Source organism: Canis lupus, chromosome 13 (genome assembly GCF_011100685.1).
Source record: "Canis lupus familiaris isolate Mischka breed German Shepherd chromosome 13, alternate assembly UU_Cfam_GSD_1.0, whole genome shotgun sequence".
NCBI classification, from domain to species: Eukaryota; Metazoa; Chordata; class Mammalia; order Carnivora; family Canidae; genus Canis; species Canis lupus.
In genome coordinates this window covers 42,217,579-42,240,763 of record NC_049234.1, presented here as the reverse complement: position 1 = coordinate 42,240,763, position 23,185 = coordinate 42,217,579, and the positions used below count along the sequence as shown (strand labels likewise).

General features: G+C 36.5%; 1 long non-coding RNA gene across 6 annotated transcripts in view; it reads right to left on the bottom strand.

Annotated features, from left to right (window-relative positions):
- LOC111098608 overlaps positions 1-23,185 on the bottom strand; it is a 231,158-nt gene that overhangs the window by 157,835 nt on the left and 50,138 nt on the right. For 5 of the 6 annotated variants that reach the window (XR_005368979.1, XR_005368984.1, XR_005368983.1 and 2 more), the window contains exons 3-5: positions 7,068-7,132; positions 4,048-4,100; positions 2,842-2,889 (exon numbers count right to left, since the gene is read on the bottom strand). This is a non-coding gene — a long non-coding RNA (uncharacterized LOC111098608). Of the gene's footprint in view, positions 1-1,264; positions 1,396-2,841; positions 2,890-4,047; positions 4,101-7,067; positions 7,133-23,185 lie in introns of those variants that run through there. The other variant, XR_005368982.1, reaches the window with a different exon arrangement.

Below are 23,185 nucleotides of genomic sequence, written 5' to 3'. Positions count from 1 at the left end.
ATTTTCTTCCCCTCACAATGGAAAGGGAGGAGGGGAGTGGTGTTATTATCCTCCTTCAAAAAAGGTAGATTCAGAGTCATCAGGCATCAGCTGGCGTCTGAGAGAACTACTTCCAGGAAGGAAAAACCTACCCTCTTTAGAGGAGATCAACACTTCCAGACCATCAGGATGGTCCTGCTTATGGGACTGCTGCACACAGCATGCATATCAAATGAAAAATAATGCCCTTTGAAGACTCAAACACAATCGAGAATAGCAGGAGACAGCTAACCCCACGCCCACGAGGCCATCATAGATTAAGGCCAATATAGATTTTACCCTGAGGGTCATCTCTGTGCTGGTATTTCCATGCTGCTTTCGCAAATTCATAGAAACACATTCACAATTCAGACATCACAGACTCGGTAACATAAAGACTTAACACTATGCTTGCTAGTCCTTAAAACTACCCAGAACTACGCAACAGAATTTCCTTCTTAATTTCTTCGTTTACACTAAATTTGATTACTCTTCTTTTCAACCTGTTTCATGGATTCTCTTTTCTTTTATTCACCAAAGTCATTACCATAATGTCAACAACTTTTGTAGATATGTCCTACATTTTTCAAAGAATTAGACTTTGCAACTGCTTGAGAAATGAAGCACATTTTAGTGAAGAGGACGTAAGTGCTCAAGAAAGATTTTTTGCACAGTATTTACTGTACCAACACAGATACCTGACTCTCCTCTACGAGGTTTTACAGCCAGACTTTTTTAAACTTCAGATTTTAGCCCCAGAATGAGATTCTTTTTTCCCTCTCAGTTATGCCATATTCTCTATTGGCTTTATTCGTTTTTTTTTTTTTTAACTTAAAGTAAATTAGCCAACACATTGTACATACCTAGTTTCCGATGTAGCGTTCAATAATTCATCAGTTGCATATAACACCCAGTGCTCATCACATCACGTGGCCTCCTTGATGCCCATCACCCAATTATCTCATGGCCCCACCTACCTCCCCTCTATCAGCCTTCAGTTTGTTTCCTACAGTTAAGAGTCTCATCGTTTTTCTCCCTCTCTGATGACTTCCCATTTAATTTTTTTCTCTTTTTTTTTCTCCTATTCAATTTTTCCTCCCTTACCCTATGATCCTCTGTGCTGTTCCTTATATGCCACAAATAAGTGAAATTGTATGATTGTGTCTTTTTCCGATTGACTTATATCACTTAGCATAATACCCTCTGGTTCCATCCATGTCACTATAAATGGTAAGTATTTATCCTTTCTGATGGCTGAGTGATATTCCATTGTGTATGTATACACCACATCTTCTGTATCCATTCATCGGCCGATGGTTATCTCAGCTCCTTCCAGTTTGGCCTTATTCTTATGTAAGATCTCTTCAAAGATAGTTGCTTGAAGAATTCCAGGATTTGTGGTTTGTAAGGTTCAGGATCACAAAAAGAAAAGGATCCTGTTTTACACAGTGGTTATATCAATCCTCAATAAAGAGGATTTATTGGCCTTGCTACAGTCATGGGCCCACATGCAAATTAATCATTGTTTTTAAGTTTACACAGATCTTAAGACTGCTTCCCCTTGTAGTGAAGAAGGAAGGGTTGAGGATTTTAACAATATCACGTGCTACAAGAGGAGGCAAGGTGCAGTTCTCAAAAACAAAGAAAAAAGGAAACAAACATAAATTTACATATCCACTCTACTTAATTCCCCTTAATTTTAGTCTTCTCATTTGTAAAATGTAAATAATGGCAACCATCTCACTGGTTCACTGGGAAGATTGAATGAGAGAACACATGTAAACCGCCTGACATGTGGGAAACATCCAATAAATATTAATTCTTCTCTTTCCAACTGAGACTGAGGACCATGGTAACTGGATCTAAGAATACATAATCAGCTGTGATCATCTTTGATATGTTCATAAATAGTATGCCAACAGCATAAATAAACAAAAAGTCCATCACTAAATTTTAGTTCGGGAGTTAAAGGAAAATTGTAAATTATTAAAATGACTGGAAGTTGTAATCCAGGTGCAGCAATTTGTTTTCAACCGACAAACTTATTACACTTCAAGGTCCCTCATTATTCCATAACAATTTCATCACTAATGAAAATGAGATTATAATGCAACATAGCTTCATGAAGTTACTAGATGATTTCTCAATTTTTACACTCCATAGGTTAATCACAAATGTTGGTCTCATTTCAGTAAGTCTCTAATGCCAATCTTACTATTCATGTCACAGTTAGCATTAACATGCGGAACTTTCATTTAGAGACACGCAACTAGTGACACTCAAGGCTTGGCAAAATAGCTATTTTATGCCCCAAACCGACTGACAGCGGTTAGGAGAATGGTTTCAATATTTCAGATGGAGCATTCACAAAATAATTAGCAAGCTCAGAATGAGATAGCAAGAAAAATTGCTACATTCTTTCTGATTGAAAAGCCAGTGTCCATATATCTTATTATGTCCTATTCTTTACATTTCTTCTCTCCTTTCCCAGTTCAGCCCTTCACATCCTACTCATCCATACAAGTTCATATGCAGCATCTCCACATCTCCCCCAGTTGAATTGGGAAAGTGACCTACTCCAGCAGATATAAATGTTCTCAAGGTATTTTGTTAATATTCCTCCTGGAGAACAATTTAAACATTATGCCTTAGGTTATAAACATTATATTATATTGTATAATGTATTGTATATTTGTATTGTATAATTGTATTGTATATTGTATTATATGTATTATAATACATTATATTCCAGAGGGTTTCTAAAAAAGAAAAGGACAAAGACAAAATACCCAGTCAGTCTATAGTAGAGTTTGGAACACTTACTTTTGCCAGTGAACACAGTCAAGAGAATTCTTTTGGAGAACAATGGACCTGTGGCACATACCAAAAGAATATATCTTGATCCAGGAACATATAAATCAAAATATATAGTAGATAAAAATGTGAGGTTCATCTTTTTCAAAATTATATTTTTTTATGGGATTCAAGGAAAATAATTTCACTTAAAAAAAATACCATCAACTCGGACTTTCTGGAACAGAAAATGAGACCCTGTCTTTGAAAAGCTTTAGACATCTAACTTTTACAAAGAAAAATATAGTTCCCTTGAAGAAACATAAAAAAATTTAGCAAGATGGTCATGGAGCAGTGTAAAAATAGATCACTTAATTGGGGCACCTGGGTGACTCAGTAGGTTAAGTATCTGCCTTCAACTCAGGTCATGATCCCAAGGTCCTGGGATCAAGCCCTGCATCAGGCTCCCTGCTCAGTGGGGAGCCTGCTTCTCCCTCTCCTGCTCCCCCTGCTCATACTGTCTCTCTGTCAAATAAATAACATCTTAAAAAAAAAAAAAAAAGAAATCGGTCAAATAGAAGAACCAAAAAAGATGACACATGCAGAGGTTAGATATTCAAAGGATCCTTTCCAAAAGTAACTACTGACAGACTGATAAGTTAAACAAAATTATAACATGTGTTTGGAGTTTGCTTCATATTTTTTTAAAATTAAGCTTTTAAATTTTGATAACTGAGCATTATCTATAATCGTCAATCTCTGGTATTCTATTGGAAGATGCAAAAGAGCTTAAATTGTGTCTTTTTGTATCCCTGGTAGGAATTAACATGGTTATAGGGGGAAAAAAGTTAAATAAATGTTAGCTGGTGAAAAACTTCATGTTCAATATTGTAAAACTATAATGTAGCACTCTGAGATAAACTTGAACCTATGTATCACTATAACACATACTATTTCCATTAAAGATATAATTTAACCTAGGGTTTAGATAAAAAGAAAATAATAATACTTTTATAAATTGTAATTCTTAGGGGTGAAAGTCTGCTAATATAAGAAGTTCAGTATTGCAAAAACTTAAAACATTGACTGGAATTTTCACTTTTATTCCGGAGATTATAAGGAATTATTGATGTTGACTTAATGACATGCGAGGCCAAATGTGTACCTTTGATTCTCACATGAATGCCTTCCTTGTGAATATAAATGGGTTCAGCTATGATAAAAGGATAAATATACCTGATTTTGCAATGCAGTGTAGTCAGCCATCATCAGTCAGACAAATTTGTCTTCTATGTAGTGGATGGTTTTTTTTAAAAAAACAGAAGAATCCATGTGAAAAACATATATTTACCAGAATAATCATTGAAGAGTATTTTCTATGGCCATATATAATTAAATCACAAATCCCTAGTGGGAAACCTGAGAATTAATCACATAAGGGGAAGAAATTTGGAATCAAAGTCCATTCTATAAACACAGAATTTTATAGTTACTATTATATTGTCCTTTTTAAAAACATTTCTTGAGGGCTATAGATTTTTAAAATCTGTGGAACATCTGAACAAGACCACAGACATTAGTTTCTCTAAGAAATTGAAAATAGAATAGGTGGCAAGAATGTCACCCAACATAACATTGAGATAATAGTCTGTGTGTAGCACACTTCAAGCATAAATCATCACTCTTAGTGACGTGCAAGAACTGACAAAAGTGAAATATCCACTGTGTCTATAAAAATATAGGTTGCATCCATATAGAGTTACTAGGCTTATTGCTTTGACAGAAATAGTTTATCGCATTCAAACACTTGCTCAAGTTTAGACTATCAATTTCGCGGACTTTTCTCTAAATCGAAAAGTTTTTGACTGCAGTAGCTGAACTAGTCAATTGTTTTGGTTTCCTACAGTTACATCTGTGAAGGTGATATTCAAAGAAACAGATTCTCTGAACTGAAATTAAATTTTTTACACTATATGGCATGAAGTAGGATTTTCAAACTCAAATATATACGGAAACCAAATAAGGTAAAAATGAATGAATTATTCTAGTGTAGCCAACTGGAAAGCTCATGACAATGACACATTTAGAAAGTACAGCTGAAAAGTGCTAGAAATGCATTAGCTACTCAGGTCTAATTAACTCTTGCCATGCAGGAATACAGAAATGCTGTAATATTTAGATTCAGGAACAGGATTTCTCAATTTTCCTGGTTTTCAAGAAAATAAAAAAATCCAGATATTTATGTGAAATCTTGCTATCTTTAATTGATGGGAATCAATTCAACTACTTTCCAAAATGAAGGTCAACATTGACTCCCTCTCTCTATATGTAGACCTACTTCCATGTGTGTGTAAATATACAAATGCTACACATATGCATGTGTATACATTATACTCTCAAAATAAATATATATATATATGTTTACACAAACCTATAACATATATATGTATATAATTATATATCTATGATTTACTTCGGGGCCACATCCATCCTGGACTTTGTTGCCTTGACCTTCAGTGTAATGTAATATTTACTTCTCCCTTTTTTACAAAGAAGATGTGAAAGGTCACTTTTATCTCTTCTAGTGCATTTGTAGAAATGCAGTATGTGCTAGTTGAATGAAATACATGTGTAGTAAACATGTGTTGATAAAGGTGAACTGGTGCAAATCACATTATAGTCACTTAAAAGGACAACTGGTGCAGGTATCTTGTACTCCTGGTTAAAGGCCCCAGTCACCTTTGTAACATCTAAGAGTCCGTGAAGGGATCCATTTCCTAAAACAGGTGGACTTGAAAGGGAGGAACAAAGTATTACATAACCTCTCTCCTTAAGTCCAAATCTTGCCACTAACGTGGGAGAAGTCCTTCCTATCAGCTTCAGAAAAGAGGGAGCCTATATTTTTATTGTGCATGAGATGAGGTTTGCTTTCAGAGCTTCAGAGCGAATGATGAAATGACCTTTCTCTCCATGGAGAAGATCGTGAGGAGGGACAATGCCATGAACAGGTCATCCTTTACTTGGATGACAGTGTGGTAAAAGATTTAAATACAAGTCCTCAAAAAATAAATAAATACAAGTCCTCAGGTTATAATTAACATTAGGGGGATGAATAAAATAAAGTATAACAGCATCCTGTGACAGAGTGTATGTGGCCTGTATAGAATGCGTGTTTTTAGAACATGTAACAGTATGGGAAATGCTTTTAACATGAGCCAAATAAGTTACTAATCTATAGCCTAGAAATATTTATGAAAATGTTTATAAAATATCTTTAAATATCTAAAGGTTACAAATCTATTTTAGAGAAATATCTTCATTTTGTCTACATCTCTGTGTATATATATATATATATATATATATATATATATTTGGAATATTGTATTCCACTGTATTTTTGGAATACTGTTTTTAAAACTTCTGATGCCACAGTGAGCAAACTTGTACGTAAATATTCTCTATATTGACATCTATGGGAAGCTCTCCTCCTCTGCCTCCCTTCTGTTTAGTACATATGCAGTAGATACACTAGCAACATAGATGTGTACTTTTATATGACCAAGGGAATTATCTGGAAGTCATCCTCAAGTCATCCTCTTTTCTTGGCCCTCACATCACATCAGTCACTAATTTCCATAAATCTACCAATTACACATTTCTAATGTCCCTCCTTCTTCCCATCATTTCTGCCATTGCTCTTATATCAACCTCTCAATATTTCTTATCCATATACAACTGAAACTACAACCTAATAATCTCTTTTAGTTGCTATTTCTGCCATTTTTCTATAGTTCACCTTTCCAATCCCCATCATTGCCTGGTTATTACAACTCATCTTTTAAAACTACGTGCTCCAAGGAAATCTTCCCCCAAGTTGCCAACATCCTAACTCTAAGGTGAGTTAGTCTTCTGTCTCAAATTTCATTGTTGGTGCCTCTATCCTAATTTAGATTTACATGGCTTTATATGTATCTGCTTATGTCTTGCAACAGGACAGAAAATAGTCTTTTTATCTTGTATCTCGGTTCTTGTGGCAAAGTGCCTGATTTATGGACGGGACTCAATAAATGTTCACTTAAAAACTGTTTAGTTTTAGAGTAAGGTGAGACAATCTTAGCATATAATCACAAAGCAACCTTTCTCCATCTGCTGTGTGATGAGTAAATTTAAGACAAGAGTTGGCTCAAAGCCATTACAGGTAATGAATTTTCAGAGAAAAGTTCTTTGACCTCGGTCTGCTACTTCGAACATCATACCAGGTAAAAGCCTTGTGAAAATTTCAAACTAAGAGGTAGATGCTCTGCAGCAATGCTCTCCACACCTGAAGACAGAAACGGAATTTCAGAATAAGGAAGTCTTTGGAACACTAATGCTAATATTTGTTTCACTAGAACTTTGATAGAATATCATGAGTGGCCAGATAATTAGGTTTAAAGAGTAAAGAATCCCCAATAAACTTAGACATTCTCTCCCTCTCTCCACCCTCCTTCCTTCCCACACTCTCTCTCCCTACCCTTCACTCTCTTGTGCACTCCCACCCTCACCCCGTCTAGTTTAAATGCTACATAGAAAACTTGGCCCATTATCCCCGTCCCATTACAGTCAAACTGTGCATCTTCTCCCATCAAGTACGGGGTACGCTGCCTTGAGTCCTGGCCAGTGCTGACTTGGTATAACCCATAGAATGTGGTAAATAAGACTGTGCTCCAAATCTAGGCCTTGCTCTCTTTAATTCTTTTTGTCTACCAGGCTCGCATGTAAATATGCCCTGAGCAGTCTGCTGGCTGATGAGAGACATATGACTCCATCACTACTGTCATCCCAGCCAACATTTACCTAACCCCCAGGGGCAGAGCCTCCTACTAAAATATCTCTGTTTTCTCTCATGTGTAACTAACCACCGAAGCATCAGGGTGCCCAGCCATGACAAAAGAACTTTCCAATTGAATCCTGACCAATTTGCTGACCTACAGAATCATGAACTAAATAAATGGCTCTTGTAATAAAGCACTAAATCTGGAGGTAATCTAATAGAACGTGAACTAATTGATATAACCCCTTTGTGCTTTAGTTTCATCAATTATAAAATGTGAATAATAGTATTGCCTATCTCATATGAGCAATCTGAGTATAAAATGAGCACACTTATTAAAATAATTTGAACAGTACCTGACACACATAAGAATAATGTTAACTATTATTACTTTAAATTAGTGTACCTGGGCTTGGAGCTTGTTATGTTAAGACACTCAGTCCTGACCTTTCTTATTTCAAATATGATTTGCAAAATGAGGAAAAACATGATTACAAGGAAAATGTAATATGTTCATTACCCTCAGAGACAGCCTGACCCAAATATTAGTGTTTGCCCAAGAACTGCTAACTTCAACTTACATCCTTGCAAGCACTTGCATGGCCTCTATGTAAAAAGATAGAGTAAAAAGATAGAACTTTAAATGCGTACTAAATAAATGTCTGTGGAATATCCGGGTGTTTTGATAATGGTATAAAAAGGTAGTGCATCTACCTTTATTAGCAATATTTTAACTAGCAATTATTGAGTACTGTGTGCTAGCCACCATGCAAAGCGCTCTGTGATTGTCATACTAGAGTATTAAGTCATAGTATCGTCACAACAACTTACAAAGTTAATTAGAAGTACATAATAAAGGGGTCCATGTGTCTAGGAACAGATTAAAACACTGGATCTCAAAGAAAAGGTCAGGATTATATATTTGGACACAGATATGATTTTAAAATCATGAGCATGTAGGTATGGATAAGATGAAGTGAAGGAGCAATAAATGCTATGTCCATGGCTCTTAAGTGAGGGTGGTGATTGATTTCCAAACAAACAACAGGAGAATTTTCATGTTATGCTCATTTACTTTTACCTCCTTCCTTTTCTGTTATCCCTCTCTCATTGGAATTGATATATATATGATATATTATATATTATATATATTATATAACATATATTATATATGTTATATATATTATATATGGAATTGATATATATATATAGCATGCTACTCCATGCCCCTTTTCCAAAACTTTTCAGGATGCAGAGGGAAATTTACTACTTAAGAATGTATAATTTGAAAATTTTCTAAATGATAATAATGCCCTTCTGTACCCTTCACCACACTAATAACATAGGCTAACAAAATGCTCATATGAAATTTTAATATAGATTTTTAAAAATGGATTTCCTAAAAAAATAAAATAAAAATGGATTTCCTATGGGTTTTTTAAAGAACATAAAAGAGGACTAAGTTTTTAAAGATATCAAGAAATCAGCATTGATGTAGAAGTTAGCATTAGATTGTAATAAAAGCAACAACAACAACAAAGCTCAAGTGATAATGTGTTAGACACCTCTGGACTTGCCTCATGAGAAATGAGGACTCAGTGGCCCTGTCAATTGATAACACCCATATGCTCTGTCAATAGTAGCCAGTAGGTCATGATCTTTCCCCCATAGTAAGGAACCTTGAATCTGGGAATCAAAAGGCAGAAATGGGGTTGACGCCTCAGCTAGTATCCTTAATGATGAACTAGGAAAATAGTTATTTCATCTGTTGGTTTTAGAAATTTAGGTTCTCCAAAGAGGAAATTTTTTTTTTTCTACCAGAGGATTAAACAAGAGTTTCTTTGAAATGGATGTTGAAATTTCTACTAGATCACTTTGGATTCCTCATGCCACTAAGTCTACAGGTAAATAAGGGAGTTACTTTCTGGCCAGGGTGATTGTTCCTGGTTTTCAAAAGGAAATAGAGTTACCACGGGAAAATGGGATAATGGAGAGGTATATCTAGAGGCTAAAATTATAGGAGCACCACTCAGCACTCCCATGTTCAATAGTAAAAAGTGATTAAAAAAAAAAAAAAAGCTATGGCAAAGCAGTATTTGCAGGATGACAAATACCACAAGCATTTCAATAGGTAAGGTTTAGATCCTAGTAAAGAACCATGACCAACTGAGATGATAACTTATGACAAAGGAAACAATAGTCAAGACAGAAGGGTTTTTTTTTTTTTTTTTTTATTTACTTACTCATGAGAGACACAGAGAGAGAGAGACACAGACAGAGACACAAGCAGAGGGAGAAGCAGGCTTCATGCAGGGATCCTGATGTGGGACTCAATCCCAGGACCCCAGGATCACACCCTGAGCCGAATGGAAGCGTTTAACCAAGAGCCACTCAGGAGTCCCAAGAGAGAAGTTTTAAACACAACCTACAACTGCAGGACACTAGTAGCTATGCATATTTTACATATCTATATACATCAACTGATTTTTTTTTCTTTTCACATTCCCTTTCTAATAGGTGTACTAATAATAGTTAACCTTGTAGTTCAATACTCCCATTACAGTATCACAAAAGAAAAGGTAAGTGAGCTTAAAAAAAAAAAAATGAACATAATCTCAAGTTGGATAAGAGATATATGGGCCTCTGCATAGCCCCATTTATGCAAGAGGAGTTATATTATGGAAGGCAGAGTGCGGTGGTGTTATGATCTTTACTTGGAAGTTAGTATGAGTTAAATACCATTTGTGGATGCTGAGTTGAACAAAGGGGGGGCCTGTGTTGGACTGTCTGTCGGCAAGCCAATAGCACCACAACCTCATTCTAAGATTTCCTTGCAAAACAAAAGAGAAATGAACTGTTACATTCCCCCCAATCCTTTTACCAACGGTATGAGGTTACAGGTTTCCAATGAGAGGCATTTACTTGAGATTCAGAGGATGAAAAAAAGCAAAGATCATAATCTCTGGAGGCAATTATAACCAGATATTTTGTCAGGTTTGTGACTCACAGCTGCTTCCCAGTGAGTCTTATGAACAACTCACTTCGCTACTGCTGACAGAGATAATTGGTGGGAGTTTTCCAGAGTCTTAACAATTTCAGCATATCTCTAGCAAACTCTTAAGAACCACTCAATTTGTTACTTCAAGCTAAGAAAATAACTAGTCGTTTCCCTGACATTTGCTTCTCTTACTCTTCCAGTAATGGAGTAAGCTCCTAATTCTCTATATTAATTTATTCAATGCTTGGAAGAAATGGAATGGCTTCTGTTTACTGTCTAATATAATCCCACTCAGGACATTATCTGGAAGTTGCTCACAATACTTTTGCCAGAACTTAGTGTAATGAAAGATGAGAAATACTGTCTTTTTCAGGATGACTGTAGGCCAGCTTAACATCAGTGATTCTATTACTAACAAGGGTTGCTTTGATGACGGTTCTACTTCAGATAGTATGATCCATTTTTGGAGGGGTAGGGCTTTGCTCTTCCCCATTCTAGGGATCACCCTTAAGCTATTTTTCATTCCGCTGCATCAAAAGGTCAGAAGCCTCAAGCAAAAGAAAATAAACACCTGGCATCTATCTGAGAGCAATTTCTTAAATCCTATTTGTTTACCCAAATGGGAATTTTTTTTTAGTTTGATTACCCCTATGATTTTACTTAAGATGTCATCCTGAATATCATCAAAAACACATATGCACAAACATTACCTAACACCTCCCGACCCTCAGTCTCTTCAAGTAATAAAAAGAAATAGCACTTTTGCCTTGTTTACCACTCAGGGAGATTTTAGTAATAAGATAATGGATGTAAAAATATTTTTGACTGACAAAACGTTATGCAAATATAAAGGATTAAAATTAGTATCATTTTAGTGACTATATCAAAGTGTTCTACTGATTTATTTTGCAAAAGTCCTACTCTAGGGAGGAGAGAAGATCTCTACGTGGCTCCGGCAGTACCATCAAATGGATGAAGCTGCCCTCTTTTTGCAATTTCTTCTGACATCTTTAAGTAACCCCGAGCAAAGAGGTCAGCTGAGTCATTTTCCCCACAACAGGATGACCCCCACAAGCGTGTTCTTGCCACTGGCAATGCTGCTTGTGAATCTTCACATTCACGGTCACTGCTTATGGGCTGACAGCTGGGATTTAAAATACTTGTAGCTAAATCATAGGAGCAGCTGAAAGGCAAAGGCCATCTGCTGCAGGTGTGCACTAAAATATCCTCAAATTCATCAAATCCACGTTGACGCCCATTAACAAACCAGTTAGCGCAAGGCCTCTTCAGTAGTCTTAACTGGCGTTAGCTCCAAAATGTATCACGAAGCTTTGTGTCTTATTCACAGGAAACAGTCACTGTCCTCAGCCAAGTGTCTCCGCCAGAGTGCTGTTCACATGGCAACACCCATCAGACCTCGTGCAAGCCGGTGACCTGGCACATCTTGCCTTTGCACCTCATCTGTCTGGACTGGACATTTATTGAATAGGTGCTCGCACTGCAGACAGAATTGTGTCTGTCTCATTACCATCCACTGCGTTCACTTCATCAGCTGCAAAAATAGCTAAGAGCACAATAAGCCCTGGGCTCCAATTCCCAGGGAGCCAATGTTTACGTTTGCAGCTTATTCTTGTTCTACTTAAGGGCACGGAGATGCTGGTGTGTTGGGCCTTTCTGGCGTTTGTCTTAGGTGCTCATGATGCTCGAGGACCCTCCCACATCCCCAGTGTGTTTTACACTGGTCTCACTTTTCATGAATGCTCCAGGTATACCAGAAAACCTCACAGTTAGAGGGATGCATGGGGGGGCTCAAGGGGTGACTATCTGCCTTGGGCCCAGGGCGTGACCCCAGGTTCCTGGGATCGAGTCCCACATTGGGCTCCCTGCATGGAGCCTGCTTCTCCCTCTGTCTGTGTCTCTGCCTCTCTCTCTCTCTCTCTCTCTGTGTGTCTCATGAATAAATAAGTTATATTTTTAAAAACAAAAAGCTCCCAGCTAGAAATTTCAATTATTTTTTTATTGGGAAATAATTGAGATCATCTATTTGTAATAAGTCTTAAAGGATCTTCCATAAATTCTTATCTCTCAAAAGATGCTTTGTAATTAAGGAGTTGGCCCGTGAGCCAGTCATCCAGTCATGGCCTTAAATGCATTATCCAGTGGATTATGTTCAAATGTAGATTTATTCATTTCTGCTACTCTCTCTTCCCCCATTTACACAAAAGTAATGTGCATACCTAAATGTTTATGGCTTGGGAAGTGCCGGAGATCCTCCCCAAATAGAGATTTTTCTAATAAAATTGTTATGGAAAATATAGGTAAAGACAGGAGGCCCAAGCCTCGAGCCCTGCTCTAGCTATTTGCCACTGGCAATGTTCTTAGCACTCTCAGTGCTGCTGCTGCAGTTCAAGATCTAAAATTTTAATTTGTTTGAATTTGTGTTTAAAAACTTAAATGTAGGGCACGTGGTTGGATCAATGATTGAGCCTCTGCCTTCGGCTCAGGTTGTGATCCCGGAGTCCTGGGATCGAGTCCTGCATCGGGCTCCCTCCGTGATGCCTACTTCTTCCTCTGCCTGTGTCTCTGCCTCTCTTTCTGTGTCTCTCATGAATAAGTAAATAAAATCTTTAAAAAATAAAGTAATATAAAAATAAAAAATAAAAGCTTAAATGTTATGCAATTATTTTTCTACTAAACATAATCCTAAACACACTCTAATCACTGAAAATCTAGCAACCAAATTGAGAAATGCTGTTAATGTACAATTTAGGAGGCAACTTATGAAAAAAACATGTATAACAATGCAAAACAATGTAAAATAATTATCATTAATATGTTTAATATTGATTACATGTTGAAATGATAATGTCTTGGATATGTTAGGTTAAATAAAATACATTATTAAATTTAATACCACGTATCTCTTTTTACCTATTTTGTGAAATCTGTAATGGGGCTGGGATGAGAGAGGCGATACCTCTTTACCCTGGATTCACTCTGTTGTATAGTATATTCTCTCAAGGCCTTTTATTAGATCATAAATTCCCTAAGTAGAGGACTGTTTAGTTTTCAATACCTTGGTGGCATTCCTACTATGTGTCAGGAACTATTCTAACTAAATCATATATCATGTATTAGCATGCACATTTTGGGTTCTCAGTAATATTTTACACTTAAAATATTTCAGTGCTATAGGCTTATCCTTTTGAATATCACTTCTTATTTTATTGTACAGTTAAAGAGATGATGAGAAATCAGATGATTTCTCTAGGGATAATAAAACAGACCCAATGAATGATTTGATATCTACTTTCTGATGTTATCTATCCATTTCTCATAAAAGTAGAGGGCAAACGTCGCTCGTATATTTGTCATTTCACATTATTTGGATTCTGGATAAGAAATGAACATTTTATGAACATAATACAACCATAACACACCTTCCTTTACTTGTGGAGAAAATATTTCCACATTCAATGCCTTTTATGCCCTTGTCAGTGTACCACTTACAAAGCATAGCTATTCACGTAGATATACTCTTCTTTGATACCTATAGTGTTTCTGCTTTTATAATCAGAACTGTTCAAAGAGAAAATATAAGTAATGCTTTGCTTAAACTAAAAATGAATAACAAACGACTTATCTAAAGGAATAGATACTAGGAGATACTGCTTAAGGAGCATGTTATAATAAAATGTGAATAATTGTAAGAGGTTTCCCCAGAAGCAGTGTGCAAGTCTTACTAGTGGACCTGATTCATTTTGTATGTCCTGGGATGTCTCAAGTAGGAGCAAGAAAGTGTCAAATGTCACAAGTGACAGTTTCAACTAAGCTAAGACACATAGATGATTATCTGGAGTTCTAACAGTATTTTCAAGGGCAAGGAACACATCTGAGATTAAATATATACTCATATTCCTATCCCTAACCATCAAATATGCTTTTGTTTCACTACTCAGATTTCCCCAGAAACTCTGTTCAATGTTTAATCAAAGTATCAGAGATAATCCTTTTGTCTTCTTATTAGAATAGATTCCAGAGAGTTCTTTGTGTGAAGGAGAAGTATGACTTTTGTAGTCATTCATAAGGCAATGTGAATTAGGTTAACTGCCTTCATTTTCTCTACAATTAGGAGACCACGTCATTTTTCATATAGACTAGAAAAAAATTTAGAGTAAAAAAGGGAGTTATTAATAGTTATTCCAAAACCAAGGAATGTTGTTATTCAACTGGGATTATTTAAGGAAAAACAGGATACATAATTATTTTACCCATAGTTCCGCTGAGCAAAGATGAGTTAAGAAGTTTTTTTATTGGTGAGATGAAAATGAAATAACATTAGAAACTAAAGTATTTGAGAGACCCACAAGCCCCTTCCTAAACTTAGTGTTATAAACTTAGATTTATGATTGTGTAGCAGTCCTAGGAATAAAAGGTTTTAAGAAACAAGGTATTGAGAGGTTAAAAAAAAAAAAAAAAAAAAAGAAGAGAGTGAAAAACCAGAAGACAAGAACCAAGGTGAGATTATAATGGTATGAAATGGCAATAAGGTCAAGGAGAAAAAGGATTATGGAATCTATATCAAACCATGGCAACCCCAAACCATGAAGTTCTCAAAGGATATTTCACCAAGGAACGTGTAGCAGCATTTTATCCTTTGAATGTGCCTTGAAAAGCAAACACAGACCTTTCAGGTTATCTGGATGAACTCATAGGGCAGTTCTTTTCTAAATTTCTTTCCAAACAAGTCCATGCAAATGGTAGGTGTAACCAACACTCTCCACCAGAACACACATAAGCAGAGAGAGGGATAAAGAGAGCAGAAGAGAGGTCCCCTACCTGCCCACCCATACCAGGGGTATGAATAGAAGCCTCTAGCACACAGCCACAGTGGTGACTACAGTTCTAGCTGCACTATCAGAGAAGACAAAGCTGGGAGATGATAACCAAGCCTGCCTTGGGTTCATTTACAGTTAAGCAGCATGGGAAGAAGAAAACAAAACAAAACTAGAACAAGGACTAGATGAGAGTATTTCCCATGTTCGTGAGATCTTAGTACACAGTCCCTTCACTGTATGATACAGGTGAACCTGTTCATTTATTTAGCTAAAGCACAAGTTGGCAATTCCTGTGTCACTCTCATTGTCCAGATAGTCAATAATATAATCATTCATAATGGAAGCAGCAGCAAAATAAGTTATGCAAATTGTGATTTCTCCATAATCCAATATTTCTGTCTTGTCCACCTAATGAGCTAGTCATATATGCACATTATACTGCATACAATTTTAAAAGATCTCCTAAATGCACTCTCTTCACATCATAATATGTCCATTTAACTAGGTAGTTTAGAACTGTTTCAGCTCTATTAGAATTAGTTTGACTTCGTCAACACCAATGGAATCTGCATTGCTTAGAGTGAAGCAAGAATTGGCTGTTCCTTTTTATAACCTGGAAAACAGAGATTTATGTTTATAAAGTAGTTTCCCAAGATCAAGAATGCAATAGGTGGTGACAATGGAACTCATGATACATTGTTGAGTATAACAGCATATCCTTCCCACCATTCCTAAAGGCCATTCTAGATAGAATTTATTACTAGACTAGATAGAGCTCAACATATTTTGAAACCAGAAGTAAGGCATTCTATTTTGGAATTATTGGGTAGTTAATTTTAGTACATTAAACTTCTACTCTCCAATTTGTTTCTCTTCATGCTTCTCTTTGTATCTACCTCTGTGTGTGTGTGTGTGTGTGTGTGTGTGTAAGAGTAAGGGTATTCATAGTGAAGGAGGTATTTCTGTTTATTAAAAGCAACATGTTTCTATGTGTCTTTAATCTTTCTCTTAAAAAAATCAACATAGTCTCCCTTAAATTCTCCAATTATATTTTAATTTTCTCAAATGAAATGTGGTTATGACACATCCTTTATGTGTATTATAATTTAGTTGTTAACTTATAGACGTCTAGGTCGAGGCCTTCCTTTTTCCAGTAAAGTGACTGAGACATGTGGCTTTCCCATGTGAAAAATATATTACTTTTAAATAATTGTGGTTATGGCCACTCAACGAACATTTCATGATGATATCAAACTATGAGGTTTATTTTGTCCTAGAAAAAAAGAATAAACAGATAATTTTCTTGGAAGAGAAAAAGTCACGCGCGAGAGAATAGAGATTGAGGTATATATGATGATCATTTTTTGATTATTTAAGATTCCTATACCATTCACTCTATTTATGTGAATCTAAACTTGTCCAATTTACATAATTATCTAAAAAACTAATTTAGATGATTCTGAGCTTCTGATAAATGAAAATCACTATAACTTGAACTTCACAGATTTGGAAAACATGATATATGTTCCTTTGAAAAGAGAAATAAAAGGCTTTTATTAAGTTGGTCAGGTCTGAAAGTCCCTTTTCTCCCCATTGTCTCTAACACTAGCGTACCATTATTTGGTGTGGGAAGGATCAGCGAGTGTAGAATTCTTCCTACAGAAGTTAATCACTCATGCCAGGAAAATGTTTGAGCTCTCATGGCCCAGGACCCCAGCCCCGTTACCTTCTCCCATAGCTCCCATCTTATATTACATGACTGTTTTAACTACCAGACACAATGAATAATGTCACAACAAGTTGAGAAAACAGGGAAGGGAAACATTCATTTTTCCACCTAACCGATTCTCTTCTGTTTTCTCACCCAGACTTGTTTCATCAACCTACTTTGCATATTTGTGATAATAAAGAATGTATCAGCTATGGTCTATACACCAGCATCTGATAACCGGAAGAAGGTATGGGACGTGCCAGCATTTACTTCTGCACATCTCAGTTCCCCCTAATAATGGGGTGACCTTTAGTAAGTGTATCATCTATTTCTATGTCCCAGAGACATAACGATCTATCCTCATTCCATAAGAAACAGACCGATTATCATTCTTCCTTTCTCTCTCTGCGCCTCATCACCACAAAGGAAACTTTAATTTTCTTTGCAAACTTTTAAAAAAAGAACCTTGTCTAATCTTTAGGACTAAGACTTAAAATCTAGGGCAGGAATAATGTTTTCTGGGTACAAATATATTTGAGCACCAACAGAGTGGGCTGAAAGCTGCAACGTGTAGTACAGATGGTTCTGTCACCCTTGGCCAGAAAAACAAAAATGTTGACCCTTCCAAATAGGAGATTACAGTGGAAGTATCAAGCAAGTGCATTGTCCTCTTTTCTCATTTGAATATTCTTATTGTCCTGACATCAACAGAGCCATACAGAAAACACTCCAGTCCTAAAAAGCCAACAGAAAGTAACAGGTAACAAAGGAATGAGGCACTTAGGAAGTAACAATAGTCAGACTGGTTTTTAGCATATTTAATAGAAAAACATTTGTTCTGTATCTTAGGTAAAAACATATCTTCTTCTCACAAATAAATCTGCGGAATAAGCAATAAACATAATGCAATGCTTTAGGTTTTCTTTTTGATCCATGACTACCTATGTTCAATCATCTCCCTGCTGCATAGAAGACTGTTGTGCAGTTTTTTGACTTTCATCTTGTGCATCCTCACATTTCATTAGCAATTCATTCAGCGCATACTAATTCCCTTCTATATGTCAGGCACCTACGTAGGTGGTTGGGTCACAATGGTGAACCTGGGCCCCTACATTTGCACAACTCTCTTTCGAGTGAGGAAAGACAAACTGTAAGCCCTCCCAATAAATACCCAATAAATATAGATGCTAGAAGGAGAGGAGAGCTCTGCAGAAACACACAGAGCAGAGTAAGGGGGATTGGGGATGCTGAGGGGAGCAGGGTTTGCAGTATTAAAAATGATGATTTGGGTAGCTTCCAGTCAGAAAGAATACCCAAAACAAAGGCTCTAAAGCAGAAATGTCTGACTTGTCAGGAAACAATAAGCAGAGTGAAGGAGAAGTAATAGGAGACAAAATCAGGTCAGGGAGGCTTCCCACACAGCTTGTGGACCACAGTAAAAATGGTGCTTCTATTCTCAGAGAAGAGAAAATCATGTAAAATTGCCAGCTTTGGCAAATATAAATTAAGATGCCCATTTAAATATCAATTTCAGAAAACAGTGAATATATATTTTAGTAGAAGTATGCCTTATGCTGTATCTGGAACAAACTCATATTAAAGAATTATCAGAGGGGTGCCTGGCTGGCTCAGTCAATGCAGCATATAACTCTTGACCTCAGGGTTGTAAACTTGAGCCCCACATTGGGTGTAGACATTACTTAAAAATAAAATCTTAAGAACATTATCTGAATAATTGTAGTACAAATGTGTATGATATTTGGGATCATACTTATTTCCAAAATACTAAGTGTTATTTATCTGAAATGCATAATTAACTGGGAGTTCTTTGTTTTGTCTGGCAACCCTAAACCATGTGGGAGTTATAAACAGGAATTATATGACCTGACATTTAAAATTAAAAAAATAAAAAAATAAAAAAATAAAATAAAATTATGTTCTGCCTCAAAAATTGTTTTGAATGATCTACTTAAAAAATAACATATTTAAAATGATCACACCCGCCTAGAGAACGGACTGCAGAAATAGGAAGACATGCAGGGTGGGTGGCTTTTACAGTGGTCCAGGTGAGAGACCATGGTGCCCAGAACCAGGGGATCCCTGGGTGGCGCAGCGGTTTAGCACCTGCCTTTGGCCCAGGGCGTGATCCTGGAGACCCGGGATCGAATCCCACATCGGGCTCCTGGTGCATGGAGCCTGCTTCTCCCTCTGCCTGTGTCTCTGCCTCTCTCTCTCTCTGTGTGACTATCATAAATAAATAAAAATTAAAAAAAAAAAAAAAAAGAACCAGGATGGTAGTGGCATACGGAAAGTGATGAGAAAGTTTTTTAAAAAATAAGAAAAGAAAAAAGCAAAACATTTTACTTATTTAATAAGTCCTATATAAAAACAGATATAGTTGATATGCATAAGTTTAGTTCATTTAAACTAATGATTATGTGATCATTTGTTTTGGAAATGAAGGGAGGGAGCGAGGGAAGAAGAAGAGGAAAGAAAAGAGAAAAGGAAAGCAGAGGAAAGGAAAAGTGTTCACTGCAAACTGAATAAGAAGGTAGAAAGGCAAAGGAGGACTCTGGACTGGAAATCAAAACACAAATCCTTTGTCACTCGTACGTATGTGACTTCAGATAAATTACAACTTCTCAGAGGTCTAGTTTTCTCTTCTTCAAGTGTAGATATACATTTCCACCTTATTTACCTCACCAGATTGCTGTGAAGACCAGATAAGCCTGGATGTTCGATTGTCTGTAATGTGTCATGTAAGTACCAGTTGCTGTAAGCATTGAGGTTACAGGTAAATCATGTGGACAAAACTATACAAGTAGGGGAAAAATAAGCTGAAAAATCATCTTACTTCTTATTTTGAGGAATAACTAAAAAACATTTTTTCTTCTACTTAAAAAAAAAAAAAATACCGAGAATCCACAACGGTCTTTGGAAAATCATGCACAAATCTGTTTTATCTTTCTCCTCTCAATTTTATCTTTCTTCTTCTTTTTTTAAATATATTTCTTCTTTTTCAACAGAAGCAAGCAAATAGCATACAATAGCACACATTCTTTACAGTGCAATGGGGTTTTCCATGAGAGAAGAAAAGTAAACTTACGAACACTCAATTGCATGTTATCTCAGAAAATTATTTAGGAATCATGGTGAAATACAGTGAAAGTGATTGATAAGAAATAAACCAAATATTCTATTGTAGCCCCAAGAAGAACAAACTTGCTAGAATCAGCGTGTGAGATGAAGTGAGGATTTGGAAAAGAAACATGGCCAATAGCCATTTATTGATCTACTCATCCATTTATCTAATAACTACTTCTTGAGCACTCATTATGTATGAAGGTCTATGGGATATTACAAAACTAAATAAAATAGAACCTATTCTCAAAAGAAATGTATACCAATAACCAGAATGTTAGGTACAATGTGAGGAGGACTACAGGAGAAATACAGATAACATACTGTAATAGTAGAGGAAAGAATGAGCACAGTAAGAGGTTGGTCAGAAAAGGCCATGGATATGGCGGCAGTTGTCAGGTGGTGGCCTAACTGGAATTCAGGTGGAATAAAGACATGCTTCACTTTGGTGACAACGTAGAGTGAGTGGAAGGAATAGAGAAAGCTGAAGTGTGCAAGATAGGTTAATCCAACATTATGGAAAATATTTAGTGGCAGTTGAAGGTTGACGGTTTTACATGTTGGCAAAAGTAAGCTATGGGAAGCTTTTGAGCCAACAGCATGGCCAGAGCCAAGATCAAAAATAATCAATCTGGCAGCATGCATAGGAAGCACTGGATGCAGGTAGAAAACTATTACGATTGTCCACTGGGAAGACGGCAACTACATTTTTAAAAAATCATTTGCGAGGTGTGTGCTAGTTAGGATTGAAATTAAATGAGTATAATAAGCAATCCCAAATAAGGGTGGCTTACACATGATCGAAGTTCGTATGTCTCTCATTTAAAAGAAGACCATTAATATAACACTCAGGAGTTTTTAGAATATCCTAACTAGCCATTCTTGTATGGCTTCCCTCTTCATGTTCCCCAAGATGGCGGCTGGATCTCCATCCTTATATCCTCACTGTAGGTCTGGAAAAGAAAGTACAAGTACAAAAAAAAGGACCCCCTTCCCTCTGAGTCTGCTCTCTTTAAGCAGCTCTCCTGGGAAGCATCTAAAACTTCTGTGACAGCTCCTTATGTGTGAATAAGTTCACACAATAAGTTGAATAAGGCCACTTACTGTGGCCACTTTTACAACTGCAGGAATAGCTGGGAAGTACAGTCATGTTAATGTAGGCAAAAACTAAGATTGGATTTTTAAATGTGTATCAGGTTATATAATTAGTAATTTCTTCCACAAACTAAGACATATATGATTTGATGGCCAATGTAACAGGGAAGGGAGGTTAAGTAAAGGCGAGAAAATTAGAAATGTCATCGAACTTGTAAGATTGAATGTTTGAGTCAATGTCTGTGACTGTAAGAAACATAATAAAATCATTAAAAAGCTTAGTTTGAAGAAGAGAAAATGAGAATCGGATCAGGTTTTTAGACCCACAAGCATAACATTATGTTCTCTGATACAGATATTTTAAAACACAGAAATTTATCATATTTTCATTATCACTTAAAAGAATAGGACATAATGAATATCAAGTTGATATGTTTATTTACTGGAGAGTTGTTACTTGTCTAGTATGGGTTTTTTAAGGGGGTGGGGGAGGTTCCTAGCTCTAAAGTATAATTCAGAGATTCTATGCTCTTTTGTAAAATATTTTTTACCATCATTTTTGCTTTCCTATCCCTATCTTTTGGAAAACTCTTGGAAAACTAATTTTACTTTAACCTGATTGCACATTATTGTAATTATAATCAAAGGGCAATGGAGATATTAAATTATTTCATCATGGGGCCCCTGGGTGGCTCAGTCCGTTAAGCATCAGCCTTCTGCTCAGGTCATAATCTCAGGGTCCTGGGATGGAGAACTGACTGGGCTCCTTGCTTAGCAGGGAGTCTCTTTCTCCCTCTCCTTCTGCCTGTCACACCTGCTTGTGTCCTCTCTCTCTCTCTCTGTCTCTCTGTTTCTGTCTCTCTCAAATAAATCTTTAAAAAAATTATTTCATCCATTCATTCAACAAATACTTACGGTTACTTCTCATATGCCAGGCACTATTATAAGTGCTGAAAATAGGTTAGCGAGTAAAACAGACCAGGTATTTTCCCCTAAGAGTTCGTATTCTAGGATTATGGTAGGAATTGGAAGGCCAGGTATTTGATAAACATATATACATGAAAGAGCAGAAAACTGAGCACAGAAAGGATAGTGAGACAAAGACTGGTGGGGGGGGGTGCGCAGTATGCGGGGCACAGAGGGAGATGAACCACGTAAATAGCTGGGCAGACACCCTGCAAGCAGAGACAAGGACAGATGCAAGGTAAAAAGACAGGAGGAAGGAGAAATAGCAGGAGCAAACTGATAAGGATTTGTAACACATGGAAAGGACCTTATTTTAGAATAGGTTTTAATCAAGTGAACAAATGGAAGAAGGCAAGGATGGAAGAAAGAAAAAGGTCAGATGGACTACAGAATCAGATGAAGTATTTCAAACTGGTTTGAAGAGATTATTGGTTTGTAGATAACAGCTCTGCCTTAGGGGAAAAAATCGACTCTGTTTTAAAATTTACTGACTTGAAATAACTTTATAACTATTCAGTTTGCTTTGCTTTTGTTTTGTTCTAATTTTGAATAGAGTTGACCTAACGCATCAAATATCAGAGCCAAATCTAAAGTGTGTGAATCTGTAATACTTTGAGTGAACATTGTCTAACATTTCTCTCCCTATAGGCTGAACTGTGATTTCTGTTATCTTCTCAGAGCTATTTTCTTCTGAAATGGAACACACAAGTTAAAGTCCTAAACCCACGGTAGGTCTCCATGGTTACAAGAGGACAAGCTGCTTCTGTGCCTAGAAGAACTGGAATTGTTTTCACCTGACAATGAATAGCACT